The sequence below is a fragment of the Oreochromis aureus genome, linkage group 5 (assembly GCF_013358895.1).
Source record: "Oreochromis aureus strain Israel breed Guangdong linkage group 5, ZZ_aureus, whole genome shotgun sequence".
NCBI lineage: Eukaryota > Metazoa > Chordata > Actinopteri > Cichliformes > Cichlidae > Oreochromis > Oreochromis aureus.
In genome coordinates this window covers 37077111-37098253 of record NC_052946.1, presented here as the reverse complement: position 1 = coordinate 37098253, position 21143 = coordinate 37077111, and positions in this window count along the sequence as shown.

Here is a 21143-nt window from a genome sequence, read left to right as displayed (position 1 = left end):
ACTGCAGGTGTAGGTTTTATTTAAAAGAACCTGCACAAACAAGTGTTTGTTAAACAGTTCTTAAAAATTTACTAAAAACTAAAATTAATTGTTAAGAGATGTTATTATTCTTATGTGTTTTATCCCCACTCTCTCTCTCTCTGTTAATTAACCCACAACACAGATGTCTCCTTTGAAGAAGCCGACGCAGCTGCTTCAGCAGCTAATCAGTGATTCTAAAATGGCTGCTCATTACCTTACAACCTAAAGAATGAGGTGAGAACTAACTTCAGCTTCCCTAAGAGACTCAGAAACCCTAACACACCAAATGAATCAAATAAAACAACACAATAACTGTATTATACAATCAAATGAACCATATTCATTTCACACTGGGCCTATAGGAGCTAGGCTAGGCGTTAGCGCTTAGGTTGTTAGGGCTAGCATACCAAACACTCCTTTTAAATACTAAAATTACAAAGTTTCACTAAAAAAGCAGCCATTGTGTTACTTTAACATGACTAATACTTCGACTGGGTTTTTAAGTAACTAACAACAACTACGTAAATCACTCAAACAGCTTATAGACATTTAATTTCAGAGAAGAGAGACAGAGAAGCAGGCTTACCGGCAGGGATCAGCAGAGAGTGAGCGGAGATGCATGAGTGAGCCGGAGACATAAAACAAGAGGCATTCAGGGGTAGTGGGAAACTCCGGTATTAAACAAAATTGGCATTGAAAACGTGAAAAATATATGTAAATTTAAATATTATTATACTAGATTTCTTTGGAACAGAAAACAGCTAGCAGAAATTTAATTCTATAAGTTGAATAAATATTTCAAACAGGATTATTTGAAGTTGAAATAATGGCTAAAAGTCATAAATAAATATAAGGTCATTATGTTAAAATGTAGTGTATTATGACAAGTTTATTTAGCTGGCTGGAGTAATAAGAATCGTCTTCTCCTGTTCACTTAAGCATCCTCACAGGACAGTAGGGGCTGCAGAGGCTCACCTCACTGCACTGAGTCAGAGGTTCAAGAGGTCCTTTAAACCCACTGCCATGAGACTTTTTAACAGTGACTCCTGACATGTTCATTGCAAATTTATTTATTTTATTCTAATACGTATTGGTTGTAATCATATCGGGGCGATCGTGGCTCAAGAGTTGGGAGTTCGCCTTGTAATCGGAAGGTTAGCGGTTCGAGCCCCGGCTCGGACAGTCTCGGTCGTTGTGTCCTTGGGCAAGACACTTCACCCGTTGCCTACTGGTGGTGATCAGAGGGCCCGGTGGCGCCAGTGTCCGGCAGCCTCGCCTCTGTCAGTGCGCCCCAGGGTGGCTGTGGCTACAACGTAGCTTGCTATCACCAGTGTGTGAATGGGTGAATGACTGAATGACTGGATATGTAAAGCGCTTTGGGGTCCTTAGGGACTAGAAAGCGCTGTATAAATACAGGCCATTTACCATATGAATTCTGACCTGAATGGACCGGCACGCACTTCTTCACACCTGCTGCAGTGAGGTAAAGGTGTGGCTGTCTAAACAAGACTCTTCAGTGAGGTTTTAAAGACAACCATCTAAACCAGGGGTCAGCAACATTTAAGACCCAAAGAGCCATTTGGACCCGGTTTGCACGGAAAAGAAAACACTGGGACCCAAAAATACTTTTTGACATCTAAAATGAACATAACACTGCACACATTGTTTTTTACCTTTATGCTTTGTATAAACAACTATAGTGTGTTGCGTATGAAATCCATGAAATGCTACAAAGAAATTTTATTCGTTTAACGGACATTTTGAACTCTTAAAAAAATAACAAAAAATAAAAACATCCAGTTGAAGGTCTCTCTTAAATGAATTAAAAGGCTGAACTTGAATTGTCCATGTATCAAACAAAAACTGAACCTTGACCTGAATTTAAAAAATAATTGGGAAAAAAGCACTATGCTCTTTAAAAATGAATAATAAATGTTCGCAAAATATCTACATAAATATTTTATGTGGCCTGCAGTGCCGTTGCAAGAGAGGTGGTCGCACCTGACGTTATCTGCAATCACGCCTCGCCACCTTAAAGTCTGTGCTCTCTCTGCTGTTGTGTTATGTGTCGGGCTGTGTGCTGTGTGTACGTTTCCTAACCGTAGGGGCTAGAACTGTCATTCTTAGAGCTTAGTTTTGTTGAGAAGAGATGGGTGAATCTTCAAGTGTTGAACATTTGTATTTAAAATATGAATTGTAGGAATGGGTAACTTAGCAGGAATATTGGAAAATCAATATTAACAGCTGAAAATAAGTTAACCATTGGTAAACTTTGCTCAAAAATATTTGGTGCTCTACTAAGGCAAATTGGCACAAACTTTAGAAAAACAAGGAAGAACAGCACAAAATTAGAAACATACACACACACGCAAAACTTAAGAAGAAACGTGTACGTTTGCAAAAATACTATATCAAAGGAAAATATAGCTGAAATATTGTAACTCAGCGGAAACATAGTAACTTGGCAGAAATAGTACAACATGGCAAAAGTGTTGTAATACAGCAAAAATGTTAATATGTAGCACAAACCTAAAAACGTGGAAGAAATGGTGTAAGAGAACTTAATATAGTAGTATAATAGTAACACAATGCAACATAGGAGCTGAAATAGTATAATTTAGCAGAAAAGTAATAATTTTAGCAGAAATATTGGAAACATAAAACGGCCAACTGCAAAAAGAGAGGTTTCCTCAAACTGTGAAAAATTAGCAGAAAATTTAGAAAGTTACAAAGGAACTGCCAGCAGATACACAAAGCAAAGGCAAAGATGAAATGCCTAACAATGTTTACAAATAGGGACACACACACACAGAAACACAGTGACACATAACCCATGTTCAGAAAACAATGTGTGCAAACATGGATGCAAGCATAAACACAGACATACAAACATACACACACAAGGGCACACAGAGACAAACAGAGCATGAAGTGTCCTGTGGATTGCTATGCCAGTAAATCAGTCTGAATCTGGTCAAGTTGAATCCACTAATGGGATGCTGGTCACCAACGAATAAAAATTGAGTCACACACACACACACACACACACACACACACACACACACACTCAAACAAATGACCATATAACCGTAGGGGCTAGAGTGGTCATTATACCGTTTTGTTCAGAAGAGATGGGGGAACATTCAAGTGTTTTCTATTTAAAATAAAAATATGAATTTTAAGAGATATATGACATGGATGATTGGTTGGCTTAGAAGCCATAGGGCCCCAATATCCAAATTTGAATGTCTCATCCCTCATATATGATTGTCTGGCTGGGAAGGCCCTGAATTGTAAATTTGAATGTCTCAGTCCTCACAGAGGATTGGCTGCCTCAGGACCTGGCAGATTTGGCACAAATATGATGATATGGCGGAAATACTATGATTGGATACAAATACTATGATTTGGCACAAGTACTATGACGTAGTACAAATACTATGATTTAGCAGAAATACTATGTTTTAACATAAATAATATCTTTTGACAGAAATTTCTGCTGAAAGGTACTATTTCTGCTGTTTAGCAGAAATAATGTAATTTTGCATAAATACTATGATTTGGGATAAATACTATGATTTGGCAAATACACTATATTCAGCACATATACTATAACATAACAGACATTCCTCCACTTAGTTGTAATACTATAACATAAAATAAATATTATGGTTTGGCCCCAAAACAATGATTTGGCACAAATACCACGACTGCTCAATTTCAGTCCACCAATGGGAGGTACTGCTTCTGTCTGCTTCATCAGGCTGTGTACTTGTATGTATTTCTGCAGTGGAGTGTTAACAAGAATCTGAGGTCCATATTAGAAAAGCTGCTAAAATCATAAAACTTTGCAGAATTGTAATAAATGATCAATATAAATTACAGGTCTGTGATAGTGTATAAATTTGTAGTGAAAAAAAAAAAAAGTTGACCAAGGTGGGATTGAACCCACGACCTTTGAGTTGCAAAGCTGTGTCATTACTGATTGCGCCACCTGGCAAGGGGGTGGGAGGCTGAAAAACAAAGACATCAGCAATCAGAAATAGATCGCGGTGAGAGGCGAAAAGCGCCGTTTTTTTGAGTTACAAAACGTCGTGTAACTCAAAAACTAGGAGGGCTAGCAGCATAGATCTTGTACTGGGTGAATCAGCGGACTTTGGTGTACTTTGCGATTTTCATTGCTCTTTGTACCTCCGTCGCGGAGATATGACGATAGAAGAAACGGCTTCATTTTCGGAGTTTGAAAACTGAGAGGAGGACAGATTTCCACCCCTCAAACAAACGTAATTCATTGCTCAATGGTAAGAAAAGTGAAATTTTCTGAAAAGTTGCATGGTGGTGAAAACAAACTGTCACCCTGAGCAGGATTCGAACCTGGCCCTCTGGACTCAAAGCAGCTACTCATGTCACTGACCCAAACTCATTCACGCAGAAAAGAGGTGGAGAGACTGATAATTTTGCTGAAATCAGCAGAAGCTGCTGAGAATTGTGCTGATAAGAGGTGAAAAGGCTGAAAATTTTGCAGAAAAATGTGACGCAGCATAATTTCTGCAGAAAAGAGGCAAAGAAGCAGTATGTTGCGCTGAACAGAGGTGAATCAGCAGAATTTCTGCTGAAAAGAGGCAGAACAACCTGGTTCTGCTCAAATTCACCAATCAGAGGTACTGCCTCTGTCTGCTTCATCAGGCTGTGTACTTGTATGTATTTCTGCCATGTTAACAAGAATCTTAGGTCCATATTAGAAAAGCTGCTAAAATCATAAAACTTTGCAGAATTGTAATAAATTAGCAAAATAAATTACAGGTCTGTGATAGTGTATCAATTTGTAGTGAAAAATCATGTTGAACAAGGTGGGATTGAACCCACGACCTTTGGGACAAAAGGGGTGAAAAAAATGAAAATTTTGCTGAAAAGGGGTGAAGAAGGTAAAGTACACCAAATCAAAGTATTTGTGCCAAAACATAGTATTTCTGCCATATTGTGGTATTTGTGCCACAAAAGTTACTACATTACAACATGAATACGGATTAAAGATGAAAGAAACTGGCAACAAATTCCTCCACTACAAACCTGTCTGATACCACTTCTTTGCAGTGTTCACGTTTACTAAGGCACTACCCAAAAGGCGCCACAAGAGGGCACTCCAACACAAGAGATGACCTATGTACACTGATGCACTTAGTAACAGTCAGCCTCCTACTTAGCCACTACGTAATACAGCGATATTACAGTGTACAAATTCACATAAATTTGCAGGGGGAACAAAGCAGGAACAAGCCCAAAACAATCAAATAACTGTGCTGCCATAGCTATCGCTAACTAGCACATACGCTAAAGGTAACTAAAACCAATACACACAAGTAGCAGGGTAAACATCTTAAGCATGGAACATTAACTCACGTTTATGTGACACACACCATCCCCAACAAATACAGGATGGGCTATTTGCTCCCCTTCCCAGCAGCTCTCTCCTCAATCGTTAGCCCAGGTATGAAGGAAGACCATCTAGCTCAGAAGTCCCATGAATTCCCTCACTGCTCAGAGGCTGCTGGGTAATGTAGCTCACACTAACACAGGTTTTTCTACAAGCACAAATACTATAACATAGCAGAAATACTGTGATTTTGTTGAAATACTATGCTTTAGGACAAGTACTATGATATAGCAGCAATACTATGTTTTGGTACAAATGCTGTGCTTAGGCACAAATATTATGATTTGGCAGACACTATGATTTAGCAGAGATAATATGATTTGGCAGAAATACTAAACTTTGGCACAAATACTATAATTGAGTGCAAGTACTCTAAGATAACAGAAATACTATGATTTAGCAGAAATACAATGTTTTTGCAGAAACACTGTAATTTCACTCAAATACTTTGAAATAGCTGTAATACTATGATTTGGCAGAACATAACAGAAATTCTATGACTTAGTAGTAATACTATAACATAACAGAAATATTAATTGGGCACAAATACTATAATTTGGCACAAGTACCATGTTTTGGCAAAATCCCATAATTTGGCACAAATACTATGATTTGGCAGACACTATGATTTAGCAGAGATAATATGATTTGGCAGAAATACTAAACTTTGGCACAAATACTATAATTGAGTACTTTAAGATGAGAGAAATACTATGATTTAGCAGAAATACAATGTTTTTGCAGAAACACTGTAATTTCACTCAAATACTATGAAATAGCAGTAATACTATGATGTGGCAGAAATACTATGTTTCAGTACAAATACTATGACAAAGCAGAAATACTATGACTTAGAAGTAATACTATAACAAAAGGGATTCCTCAAAATACTATGAAATTGCAGTAATTCTATGATTTGGCAGAAATACTGTACTTCAGACAAATACAATGCTTTGGTACAAATACTATATTTTGATTTGAATACTATGATTTGGCACAAGTAGTATGATTTAGTACAAATACTACGAATTGGCAGAAATACTGTGACTTAGTAGTAATACTATAACATAACAGATATACTATGATTTTGCAGACAGTCTATGTTTTTGCACAACTAGCACAATATGGCAGAAATACTATGATTTGGCACAAGTACTATGATTTAGTACAAATACTCTTATTGGCACAAATACTATGTTTCTGTACAAATACTACGATTTGGCAATAATACTGAGTTTTAACACAACTACTGAGATTTGGGTGAAATACTATGATTTAGAAGAAATACTATGACTTCGTACAAATACAATGTTTTGGTTCAAATAATATGATTTGCAAAAAATACTATGATTTGGCACAAGTACCATGATTTAGTACAAATACTACGATTTCGCTCAAATACTATGAAATTGCAGTAATACTATGATTTTGAAGGAATACTATGATTTGGTAGAAATACTATGCCTTAGTAGTAATACTATAACATAACAGATATAATGTGATTTTGCAGACATTCTATGTTTTTGCACAAATACTACAATTTGGCAGAAATACTATATTTGGGCAGTAATACTATGATTTGCTATAAATACTATGATTTGGCACATATACTATAATCAGCAGATATACTATAACATAACAGAAATTCTACGACTTAGTAGTAACACTATAATATAACAGAAATTTTAACTGGACACAAATAACATGATTTGCCCCAAAACCATGATTTGGCACGAATACCATGATTTGGCAAAAAAATACCATGATTTGGCACAAATACGATGATATTGCAGAAATACTATGATTGGGTACAAATACTATGATTTGGCACAAGTACTACGAATAAGTACAAATACTATGATTTGGCAGAAATACTATGATTTAGCAGAAATACTATGTTTTAACATAAATAATATCTTTTGACAGAAATTTCTGCTAAAAGGTAATATTTCTGATTTTTAGCAGAAATACTGTAATTTTGCATAAACACTATGATTTGGGATAAATACTATGATTTGGCAGATATACTATATTCAGCACATAAACTATAACATAACAGACATTCCTCCACTTAGTAGTAATCTCATAACATAAAATAAATATTATGGTTCTGCCCCAAAACCATGATTTGGCACAAATACCATGATTTTTCAAAAATACTATGATTTAGCAGAAATACTATGATTGAGCAGAAGTACTAAGATGTAGTAGAAGTACTTTGATTTAGCACAAATACTACTATGGAGGAGTAATACTTTAACATGGGAGAAATATTGATACTCACACACACATACACAGAGAGCAAAGTGTACAGGGGCTTTTAAGAGTCTTGGCTTGGTATATCTAGGTCAGCTAAATTGGCTGCACCTGCTGTAATCAGCACTTACACACACAGACACAGAGAGAGCTATGGCTTTTCTTCAGTGTATTTCTCACATTCAGGATTCCCCTCGAACAAATGGCCATAATTTCCTAACCATAGGAGCTAGAACGGTCATTCTGACACCGTTTTGTTCAGAAGAGATGGGGGAATCTGCAGGTCTTCATAATTCAGAGATAAAATATAAATTATTGAAGAGATATGACTTGTAATACACTGTAACTGAGTAGAGGCGAAGCAAAACTGCCTTGACTTGCCCTCAAACAACGTTTTGTAACTCTGAATCTTTATGGAGCATCAAAATCATTCTTTCACCGTAAGAAACAGCACGCTTTGGTGAACAGTCATGGAAATTTTCAGGTCTCTGTGGAAATCCATCAAAAGATCTGACGAGAGAAAAAGTGCCTCATTTCCAGAGTCTGAAATCTGAAGACATCTGAGCGAGGGACAAATTTCCTATCCTCAAACAAGTATAATTCATGGCCAAACGGTAATAGCTGAGAAAAAAACTTCTTGAATTGTGAGCATCAGGAGTGTCTGAAGATATATTGGCACAAGCCTCATGTCTCAACTTTGTTTCGTTAAGGAGATCTGACGATTTGAAAATGCTTCTCATTAGAGAAATCCAGCTGATTTTGAAGAAACTCTCCATTGACTTTCTATGGAGAGTTTTCAGACTTTGTGTTACTCTGAGGAGATTTGCAAAGAATCTATAAGTCCCACAACAATGATAGTGACATTTTCTGAAAGCCAGCAAAAATACCTACGTTTTGATGTATAATTTGTGGGAGTTGAGTGGAAATTGAGCGAGTAGCAAGAAGTTGTTCAGACATGAAGAGAAAATTCAGAATGGACGAGTGTACACTCTGAGTTAATTGCATAGCAACCATAACAACGCATGTATTTTCTGAAAATCACAATTTTGCAACTCAAAACTTAAAGAGGTATAAGATTAAAACGGTAGAAGATCTGAAAAAGCTGAATCAGACAGGAATAGCCCAATAATCTGAGAACATTTTAAAGTTTGAATGGAGTTTCTAGGTGAAAGTATGACAAAGTAGTTAAGTTTCAAAAACAAGCAAGTTTTAGCAGAATTTCTGAAGATTTCCATTCATTTCAATAGGACAAATTAAAGGAAAAAAGTGTAATATTTTAAAAAGTATAAGAGTAATAAACACCAAAAGATATAGCGCATATTAGCAGAAAAGAGCAGAACAGTTTAGAGTTTGAACGGAGAAAATCGGCTGAAAACTGAGGAAGTAGTTCCACGGCAAAAAAACGACGGAAAGCAACTTGAAGAATAACTAGAAAATTTGCATTTCCTGCGAAAATGCAGTGTGGATGCTTTAAAGCTGAAGCTGTCTGCTGAAAGTAGCTGAAAAAGCTGAAAAGTTGCAGAAATTGTAAAATTTTGCAGAAGCAAAGGAACTTTGCTAAAATGTAGTGACTTAGCAGAACTGCAATATCTTAGAGGAAACATAATACTTGGCAGAAATACAATAGCATAGCAGAACTTAGCAGAAATATTGTAACTTACCAGAAACACGATAACTTCTCAAAATACAAGAATTTAGGAGAAATTGTATAAGATAACAGAAAGAATATATTTAGCCAAACATTCTTAAACATTACAGAAATACTATGACTTAGAAAAACAGTACAACATAGCAGAAATGCTGTGATTTACCAGAGACACTGTAATATACTATGAATATTTTAATTTTATATGAATACTATGTTTTAACAAAAATACTCCAGTTTAGCACAAATATTATAACATAGCAGAAATACTATTCTATAGCAGAAATGCTATATTTAGAAAGAAAAATATAATATAGTAGAAATACTATGATTTAGCAGAAATCCTACAATATAGCTTAATAACAATGATTTAGAACAGATACTATGATTGAGCAGAATAGTAATAACTTAAGTGAAAATATTGGAAAGGTAAAATGACAAGCTGAATAAAAGGAACATGGTTAAGTTCGCTGAAAACTATTTGTTATTCACCTGTGAAAAATAAAACAAAAATACATTTAGAAGAAAACAAAGAAGAACAGTCAACAGATACATAAGAAATCAAATATAGATACACAAATGTACAGAGAGAGACACAGGCAGGGTCTATGCCAGTCAACCAGTCTGAATATATTACATTTTTATCCAACAATGAGATGCTACCCTAAAAAGGGTCTTTCTGTGTATCTCTCTCTCTCTCTCTCTCTCTCTCTCTCTCTCACACACACACACACACACACACACACACACACACACACACACACACACACACACACACACACACACACACACACACAGCAGCAGCAGCAGCAGCAGAAAGTGAACAGGGGCTGTTAACAGCATGTTTCTAGGTCAGTCTTGCAAGCCTGGGAGCTGCTAAATTTGAATCCACCAATCAGAGAGGCTGTGTGCTTTTTCCCGCCAAAACTGGTGCACCAAGTGCAGGCTTTTACACATGCAGCACAGAGAGAGACAGGATTTTTGCAGTCTATTTCTCATAGTGAGAATTCCCCTCAAACAAACAGCCATGAATTTCTAACCGTAGGGGCTAAAACAGTCATTCTTAGACCATTTTATTCAGAAGACATAGGGGAATCTTGAAATGCTGACCACTGAAAATAAAAATATGAAATATTAGAGATATATGACATAGAGAATTGGTTGGCTTAGAAGCCATGAAGGTCCCAATATGCAAATCTGAATGTGCCAGGCCTCAGATATGATTGGCTGGCTGGGAAGCCATATAAAAGCAGTAAAACTGTACTATGATTTGGTAGAAAAACTATAATTAATCGAAAATACTATATTTGGCAGAAATACTATTTTTAGCAGAAACACTATATTTAGCACAAATCTTATGAAATAGCAGAAATAGTATGATTTAGCAGAAATGCTGTATTTAGCACAAATACTGAAAAGCAGCAGAAATGCTATGACTTAGCACAATAGTAATAACTTAAATAGAAAAATTGGAAAAGCAAAATGGACAGCTGCAAAAATCCTGAACATGCTAAGGGTCCCTCAAATGTAATTGTGAAATGAAAAAAAAAATCAGCAAAAAAAGTATAACAGTCACACAATCACAAATATGGAAACATATGGAAACACACATGCACAGAGAGACACACACAGGATCAAATTCAGTCAACCAGTCTAAATATATTGAATTTAAATGACAGACAGACAGACAGACAGACAGCAGCATCAGCAAGTGAACAGGGGCTGTTAACAGCATGTTTCTAGGTCAGTCAAACAGCTGTGAGCTTCTCAATTTGAATCCACCAATCAGAGAGGCTGTGTGCTTTTTCCCCAAAAACTGGTGCACTAAGTGTAGGCTTTTACACATGCAGCACAGAGAGAGACAGGATTTTTGCAGTCTATTTCTCATAGTGAGAATTCCCCTCAAACAAACAGCCATACATTTCTAACCGTAGGGGCTAAAACAGTCATTCTTAGACCATTTTATTCAGAAGACATAGGGGAATCTTGAAATGCTGACCATTTAAAATAAAAATATGAAATATTAGAGATATATGACATAGATGATTGGTGGGCTTAGAAGCCACGAAGGTCCCAGTATGCAAATTTAAATGTGCCAGGACTCAGATATGATTGGCTGGCTGGGAAGCCATGAAGGTCCCAATATGCAAATTTGAATGTGCCAGGACTCAGATATGATTGGCTGGCTGGGAAGCCATGAAGGTCCCAATATGCAAATTTGAATGTGCCAGGACTCAGATATGATTGGCTGGCTGAGAAGCCATGAAGGTCCCAATATGCAAATTTGAATGTGCCAGGACTCAGATATGATTGGCTGGCTGGGAAGCCATGAAGGCAACAATATGCAAATTTGAATGTGCCAGGACTCAGATATGATTGGCTGGCTGAGAAGCCGTCCAGGTCCTGATATGTAAATTTGAATATTAGGACTGACTCCCTGGGGACCTGGCAGAAATATATAGAAATACAATGATTACCCAGAAATACTGCATTTAGTAGAAATACTATGTTTTAGCACAAATACTATAAAATGGCAGAAATACTATAATTAAGCAGAAATATTATATTAAGTACAAATCCTATAAAATAGCAGAAATAGTATGATTTAGCACAAATGCTGTATTTAGCACAAATCTTATAAAATAGCAGAAATAGTATGATTTAGCACAAATGCTGTATTTAGCACAAATCTTATAAAATAGCAGAAATAGTATGATTTAGCAGAAATGCTGTATTTAGCACAAATACTGAAAAGCAGCACAAATGCTATGACTTAGCACAATAGTAATAACTTAAATAGAAAAATTGGAAAAGCAAAATGGACAGCTGCAAAAGTCCCACAAGCACAGAGAGATACACACAGGATCAAATTCAGTCAACCAGTCTAAATATATTGAATTTAAATCATACAATAAGATGCTCCTATAAAAACTCTCTCTCTCTCTCTCTCTCTGTCTCACACACACACACACACACACACACACACACACACACACACACACACACACACACACACACAGGAGAGAAAATCAAGTTTCTAGGTCAGTCAAGCAGCCTGGGAGCTGCTAAATTTGAATCCACCAATCAGAGAGGCTGTGTACTTTTTCCCGCCAAAACAGGTGCAGCCGTTTTTACACACACAGAGCACAGAGACAGGATTTCTGCAGTGAATTTCTCATAGTGAGGATTCCTCTCAAATAAATGGCCATAATTTCTTAACCGTAGGGGCTAGAACAGTCATTCTTACACCGTTTTGTTCAGAAGAGATGGGGGAATCTTACAGTGTTGACAATTTATCATTAAAATATGAATTATTAAAGATATTTGACTTGTAATGCACCATAACTGAGTAGAGGCAAGCGAAAACTGCCTTGACTTGCCCTCAAACAACGCTTTCTAACTCTAAATCTATTTGAGTATCGATATCATTCTTTCACCGTAAGAGACAGCAGGCTTTGGTGAACAGTCATGGAAATTTTCAGGTCTCTGTGGAAATCCATCAAAAAGATATGACGAGAGAAAAAATTGCCTCATTTCCAGAGGTTGAAATCTGAAGAAATCTGAGCGAAGGACGAATTTCCTACCCTCAAACAAGTCTAACTCATTTCAGAACGGTAATAGGTGAGAAAAAAATTCTTGAATTGTGAGCGTCAGGAGTGTCTGAAGATATACTGGGACAAGCCTCATGTCTTAACTTCGCTTCGTTAAGGAGATATGACGATTCGAATATGCCTCTCATTACAGAAATCAAGCGATGATTTTGAACAAGCTCTCCATTGACTTTCTATGGAGAGTTTTATGACTTTGTGTTGGTCTGAGGAGATTTGCCAAAATTCTATAAATCTCACAACAATGATGGTGACATTTTCTGAAAGCCAGCAAAAATACCTACGTTTTGATGTATAATTTGTGGAAGTTGAGTGAAAATTGAGCAAGTAGCAAGAAGTTGTTCGGACATGAAGAGAAGACTGCGAAACCTACAGTGGCTCACTTAGAACCAACTGCATAGCAACCATAACAACGCATGTATTTTGTGAAAATCACAAAGATGAAACTCAAAACTTGAAGAGGGATAAGATGAAAACGGTAACAGATATGAAAAAGCTGAATCATTAATGAATAGCCCAATAATTTGTGAACATTTTAAAGTTTGAATGGTTGTTCTACGTGAAAGTAGGAAAAAGTAGTTAAGTTTCAAAACAGGCAAGTTTTAGCAGAATTTTGGAAGTTTCCCATTCATTTCAATGGGACAAATTAAAGGAAAAAAGCTTAATATTTTAAAAAGTATAATAGTATAAAACACCAAAAGATATAGCCATCATTAGCAGAAATAGCAGAATAGTTTAAAATTTGAACGGTGAAAATCGGGTTGAAAATTGTGGAAGTAGATCCACGGCGATAAAAACGTCGGAAGCAACTTGAAGAATAACTAGAAAATTTGCATTTCCTCCGAAAATGCAGTGTGGATGCTGGAACGCTGAAGCTGTCAGCTGAAACTAGCTGAAAAAGCTGAAAAGTTGCAGAAATTGTAAAAACTTTGCAGAAGCAAAGGAACGTTGCTAAAATGTAGTAACTTAGCAGAAGTGCAATATCTTAGAGGAAACATAATACTTGGCAGAAATACAATAGCATAGCAGAACTTAGCAGAAATATTGTAACTTACCAGAAACACGATAACTTCCCAAAAATACAAGAATTTCGGAGAAATAGTATAAGATAACAGAAAGAATATATTTAGCCAAACATTCTTAAACATTACAGAAATACTACTCTATAGCAGAAATGATATATTTAGAAAGAAAATATAATATAGTAGAAATACTATGATTTAGCAGAAATCCTACAATATAGCTCAATAACAATGATTTAGAACAGATACTATGACTGAGCAGAATAGTAATAACTTAAGTGAAAATATTGGAAAGGTGAAATGACAAGCTGAATAAAAGGAACATGGTTAAGTTTGCTCAAAACTAATTTTGTTCACCTGTGAAAAATAAAATAAAAATACATTTAGAAATACAAATAAGAACAGCCAACAGATACACACAAAATTAAATATGGATACACAAATCAACAAATACACACAAAATCAAATATGGATACACAAATGTACAGAGAGAGACACACACAGGGTCTATGCCAGTCAACCAGTCTGAATATATTATATTTTTATCCAACAATGAGATGCTGCCCTAAAAGGGCTTTGTGTGTGTCTCTCTCTCTCTCTCTCTCTCTCACACACACACACACACACACACACACACACTCAAACACTCACACACACACACTCAGGCTCACACACACACGCAGCACACACACACACATAGCATCAGCAAGTGAACAGGGGCTGTTAACAGCGTGTTTCTAGGTCAGTCAAACAGCTGTGAGATTCTCAATTTGAATCCACCAATCAGAGGGGCTGTGTGCTTTTTCCTGCCAAAACTGGTGCACCAAGTGCAGGCTTTTACAGCACAGAGAGACAGGATTTTTGCAGTCTATTTCTCATAGTGAGGACTCCCCTCAAACAAACAGCCATAAATTCCTAACCAGTGAGGCTAAAACGGTCATTCTTAGACCGTTGTGTTCAGAAGACATGGAGAACCTTGAAATGTTGACCATTTAAAATAAAAATATGAAATATCATAGATATATGACATAGATGATTGGTTGTCTTAGAAGCCATGATTGCCCCAATATGCAAATTTGAATGTGCAAGGCCTAAGATATGATTGGCTGGCTGGGAAGCCATGAAGGCAACAATATGCAAATTTGAATGTGCAAGCCCTCGGATATGATTGGTTGTCTTAGAAGCCATATAAAAAGCAGTAAAACTGTACTATGATTTGGTAGAAAACTATAATTAATCAAAAATACTATATTTGGCAGAAATACTATTTTGTAGCAGAAACACTATATTTAGCACAAATCTGATGAAATAGAAGAAATAGTATGATTTAGCAGAAATGCTGTATTTAGCACAAATACTGGAAAGCAGCAGAAATGCTATGACTTAGCACAATACTAATAACCTAAATAGAAAAATTGGAAAAGCAAAATCGACAGCTGAAAAAATCCTGAACATGCTAAGGGTCCCTCAAATGTAATTGTTAAATGAAAAAAAAACCAGCAAAAAAAAGTATAACAGTCACACAACCACAAATATGTACACATATGGTAACACACATGCACAGACAGACACACACAGGATCAAATTCAGTCAACCAGTCTAACTATATTGAATTTAAATCTTACAATAAGATGCTCCCATAAAAACTCTCTCTCGCCCTTCTCTTCTCTCTCTCTCTGTCACACACACACACACACACACACACACACACACTAGCAGCAGCAGCAGCAGCCAAACAGCCTGGGAGCTGCTGAATTTCAATCCACCAATCAGAGAGGCTGTGTACTTTTTCCCGCCAAAACAGGTGCACCTGTTTTTACACACATGCAGCACAGAGACAGGATTTGTGCTGTCTATTTTTCATAGTGAGGATCCCCTCAAACAAATGGCTATAATTTCCTAACCGCAGGGGCTAGAACAGTCATTCTTACACAGTTTTGTTCAGAAGAGATGGGGGAATCTTAAAGTGTTGACAATTTATCATTAAAATATGAATTATTAAAGATATTTGACTTCTAATGCACCATAACTGAGTAGAGGCAAAGCGAAAACTGCCTTGACTTGCCCTCAAACAATGCTTTCTAACTCTAAATCTATTTGGAGTATCGATATCATTCTTTCACTGTAAGAGACAGCAGGCTTTGGTGAACAGTCATGGAAATTTTCAGGTCTGTGTGGAAATCCATCAAAAGATATGACGAGAGAAAAAAGTGCCTCATTTCCAGAGTTTGAAATCTGAAGAAATCTGAGCGAGGGACAAATTTCCTATCCTCAAACAAACCCAATTCATGGCCAAATGGTAATAGGTGAGAAAGAAATTCTTGAATTGTGAGCGTCAGGAGTGTCTGAAGATATATTGGCACAAGCCTCATGTCTTAACTTCGCTTCGTTAAGGAGATATGATGATTCGAAAATGCCTCTCATTAGAGAAATCCAGCGGTGATTTTGAACAAGCTCTCCATTGACTTTCTATGCAGTTTCCAGACTTTGTGTTGGTCTGAGGAGATTTGCCAAAATTCCATTATACAGAAATACTGTAATCAGCACATATACTGTAACATGACAGAAATTCCTCCACTTAGTAGTAATACTATAACATAACACAAATATTATGATTTGGCACAAAAACCATGATTTGGCAAAATACTATGATTGAGCAGAAGTACTAAGATGTAGTAAAAGTGCTTTGATTTAACAGAAATACAATTATGGAGGAGTAATACTTTAAAATGGGAGAAATATTGATACACACACACATACACAGAGCCTAAAGGGAACAGTATTTGTTTAAGAAGAATCTGAGGTCCATATTAGAAAAGCTGCTAAAATCATAAAAGTTTGCAGAATTGTAATAATTGATCAATATGAATTAGTGGTCTGTGATAGTGTAGTAAATTGTAGGTAAAAAAACATGTTGATCAAGGTGGAATTGAACCCACGACCTTTGGGTTGTAGACCTGTGTCATTACAAACTGTGCCACTGGGAAAGAGAACGAGGGCCTGGAAAACAGGGTGATGAGCAGTCAGAATTAGATAGAGGCAAAGAGCGCCGTTTTTTGGAGTTACAAAACGTCGTGTAACTCAAACACTAGGTGGACTAGAAGCATAATTCTTGTACTGGGCGAATCAGCGGATTTTGGTGTACTTTGACTGCGATTTTCATTGCTCTTTGTACATCCGTCGCTGAGATATGACGAGAGAAGAAACGGCAGACCTCAGATATAATTGGCTGGCTGGGAAGCCGTGCAGGCCCTGATATGTAAATTTGAATGTCTCAGTTCTCAGAGGATTGGCTGCCTAGGGACATGGCAGAAATATATAGAAATACTATGATTAAGCATAAATACTACATTTAGCAGAAATACTGTATTAAGCACAAATCCTATAAAAAGCAAAATTACTATATAAGCACAAATCCTATAAAAGCAGAAATACTATACTATGATTTGGTAGAAAACTATAATTAATCAGAAATACTATATTTGGCAGAAATAGTATATTTAGCACAAATCTTGTAAAATAGCAGAAATAGTATGATTCAGCACAATAGTAATAACTTAAACAGAAAAAATTGGAAAAGCAAAATGGACAGCTGAAAAATGCTGATCATGCTAAGGATCCTTCAAATGTACTTGTTAAATGAAAAAAAAAACTCAGCAAAAAAAAGTATAACAGTCACACAATCACAAATATGGACACCTATGGAAACACATGTACAGAGAGACACACAGGATCAAATTCAGTCAACCAGTCTAAATATATTGAATTTGAATCTTACAATGAGATCATCCCATAAAAAGGCTCTCTCTCTCTCTCTCTCTCTCTCTCTCTCTCTCACTGTCACACACACACACACACACACACACACACACACAGGAGAGAGAAGAAACTTTCTAGGTCAGTCAAGCAGCCTGGGAGCTGCTGAATTTGAATCCACCAATCAGAGAGGCTGTGTACTTTTTCCCGCCAAAACAGGTGCAGCCGTTTTTACGTATTTGTGCCAAAACATAGTGTTTCTGCCATATTGTGGTACTACTACATTACAACATGAATACGGATTAAAGATGAAAGAAACTGGCAACAAATTCCTCCACTACAAACCAGTCTGATACCACTTCTTTGCAGTGTTCACGTTTACTAAGGCACTACCCAAAAGGCGCCACAAGAGGGCACTCCAACACAACAGATGACCTATGTACACTGATGCACTTAGTAACAGTCAGCCTCCTTGAATTGGCAGAAATACTGTGATTTAGTAGTAATACTATAACATAACAGATATACTGTGATGTTGCAGACATAGTATCTTTTGCACTACTCATTTGTAGTGAAAAAAATTAGCAATATAAATTACAGGTCTGTGAAAGTGTATAAATTTGTAGTGAAAAAAAATGTTGACCAAGGGGATTGAACCCACGACCTTTGAGCTGCAGAACCGTGTCATTACTGATTGCGCCACCTGGAAAGGGTGCGGGCGGCTGAAAAACAAAGACATCAGCAATCAGAAATAAAAGCGATTTCTGTTGAAAACACCTGAAAAAGCTGGGATTTGTGCTGAAAAGGGATGAAAAAATGAAAATTTTGCTGAAAAGGGGTGAAGAAGCTAAAGTATACCAAATCAAAGTATTTGTGCCAAAACATAGTATTTCTGCCATATTGTGGTATTTGTGCCACAAAAGTTACCACATTACAACTTGAATACGGATTAAAGATGAAAGAAACTGGCAACAAATTCCTCCACTACAAACCAGTCTGATACCACTTCTTTGCAGCGTTCACGTTTACTAAGGCACTACCCAAAAGGCGCCACAAGAGGGCACTCCAACACAAGAGATGACCTATGTACACTGATGCACTTAGTAACAGTCAGCCTCCTTGAATTGGCAGAAATACTGTGATTTAGTAGTAATACTATAACATAACAGATATACTGTGATGTTGCAGACATAGTATGTTTTTGCACTACTCATTTGTAGTGAAAAAATTAGCAATATAAATTACAGGTCTGTGAAAGTGTATAAATTTGTAGTGAAAAAAAAATGTTGACCAAGGTGGGATTGAACCCACGACCTTTGAGCTGCAGAGCCGTGTCATTACTGATTGCGCCACCTGGAAAGAGGGCGGGCAGCTGAAAAACAAATACATCAGCAATCAGAAATAAAAGAGATTTCTGTTGAAAACACCTGAAAAAGCTGGGATTTGTGCTGAAAAGGGGTGAAAAAACTCAATTCTGCTGAAACGGGTGAAGAAGAGGTGTTGGACTGTTGAGAAGAGTTAAATAAGTTGAACAGATATGTTTGGGTACAGATACTATGATTTGGTAATAATACTGTGTTTTAGCACAACTCCTGAGATTTGATTGAAATAATATGATTTAGAAGAAATATTATGACTTTGTACAAATACAATGTTTTGGCACAAATACCATGATATGGCAAAAATACTATGATTTAGCAGAAATACTATGATTGAGCAGAAGTACTAAGATGTAGTAAAAGTACTTTGATTTAACAGAAATGAAATTATGGAGGAGTAATACTTTAAAATGGGAAAAATATTGATACACACACAGATACACAGAGCCTAAAGGGAACAGTATTTGTGCCATGGAGTGTTAAGAAGAATCTGAGGTCCATATTAGAAAAGCTGCTAAAATCATAAAAGTTTGCAGAATTGTAATAAATGATGAATATGAATTACTTGTCTGTGATAGTGTATTAATTTGTAGGAAAAAAAAAATGTTGACCAAGGTGGTATTGAACCCGTGATCTTTAGGCTGCCGACCGGCGTCATTACCAACTGTGCCACTGGGAAACAGAGCAGCGGTTTGGAAAACGGGAGATGAACTGTCAGATTTAGATCGCGATGAGAGGCGTAAAACGCCGATTTTGGAGTTACAAAACGTCATGTAACTCCAAAACTAGGTGGGATAGAAGCACAATTCTTGTACTGGGTGAATCAGCAGACTTTGCTGAACTTTCACGGCGATTTTCATTGCTCCTTTTACCTCCGTCACGGAGATATGATGAGAGAAGAAACGGCTTCATTTTCAGAGTTTGAAAAGTGAGAGGAGGACAGATTTCCACCCCTCAAACAAACGTAATTTATGGCTTAACAGTAAGATGACTGTAAAACTGCTCTATGATTTACATGAAATACTTTGATTTAGAAGAAATTCTATAATCTAGCAAAAGCACTACAGCATAGCAGAAGTTATATCACTGAGCAGATTTACTAGGATTTAGCACAAACACTATGATTTGGCTCAAAAATCTTTATTTTGCAGTTATATTATGATTTGGCAGAAATACTATGAGCAGTAATAATATAACAGTACATAATACTGTTATTTTGTGGAAATACAATGCTTTATCACAAATACCATGATATGGCAAAAATACTATGATTCAGCAGAAATACTATGATTGAGCAGAAGTACTAAGATGTAGTAAAAGTACTTTGATTTAACAGAAATGCAATTATGGAGGAGTAATACTTTAAAATGGGAAAAATATTGATACACACAGATACACAGAGCCTAAAGGGAACAGTATTTGTGCCATGGAGTGTTAAGAAGAATCTGAGGTCCATATTAGAAAAGCTGCTAAAATCATAAAAGTTTGCAGAATTGTAATAAATGATGAATATGAATTACTTGTCTGTGATAGTGTATTAATTTCTAGGGAAAAAAAAGATGTTGACCAAGGTGGTATTGAACCCGTGATCTTTAGGTTGCCGAGCGGCGTCATTACCAACTGTGCCACTGGGAAACAGTGCAGCGGTTTGGAAAACGGGAGATGTACTGTCAGATTTAGATCGCGGTGAGAGGCGTAAAACGCCGATTTTGGAGTTACAAAACGTCATGTAACTCTAAAACTAGGTGGGATAAAGCACAATTCTTGTACTGGGTGAATCAGCAGACTTTGCTGAACTTTCACGGCGATTTTCATTGCTCCTTTTACCTCCGTCACGGAGATATGATGAGAGAAGAAACGGCTTCATTTTCAGAGTTTGAAAAGTGAGAGGAGGACAGATTTCCACCCTCAAACGAACGTAATTTATGGCTTAACAGTAAGATGACTGTAAAAACTGCTCTATGATTTACATGAAATACTTTGATTTAGAAGAAATTCTACAATCTAGCAAAAAGCACTACA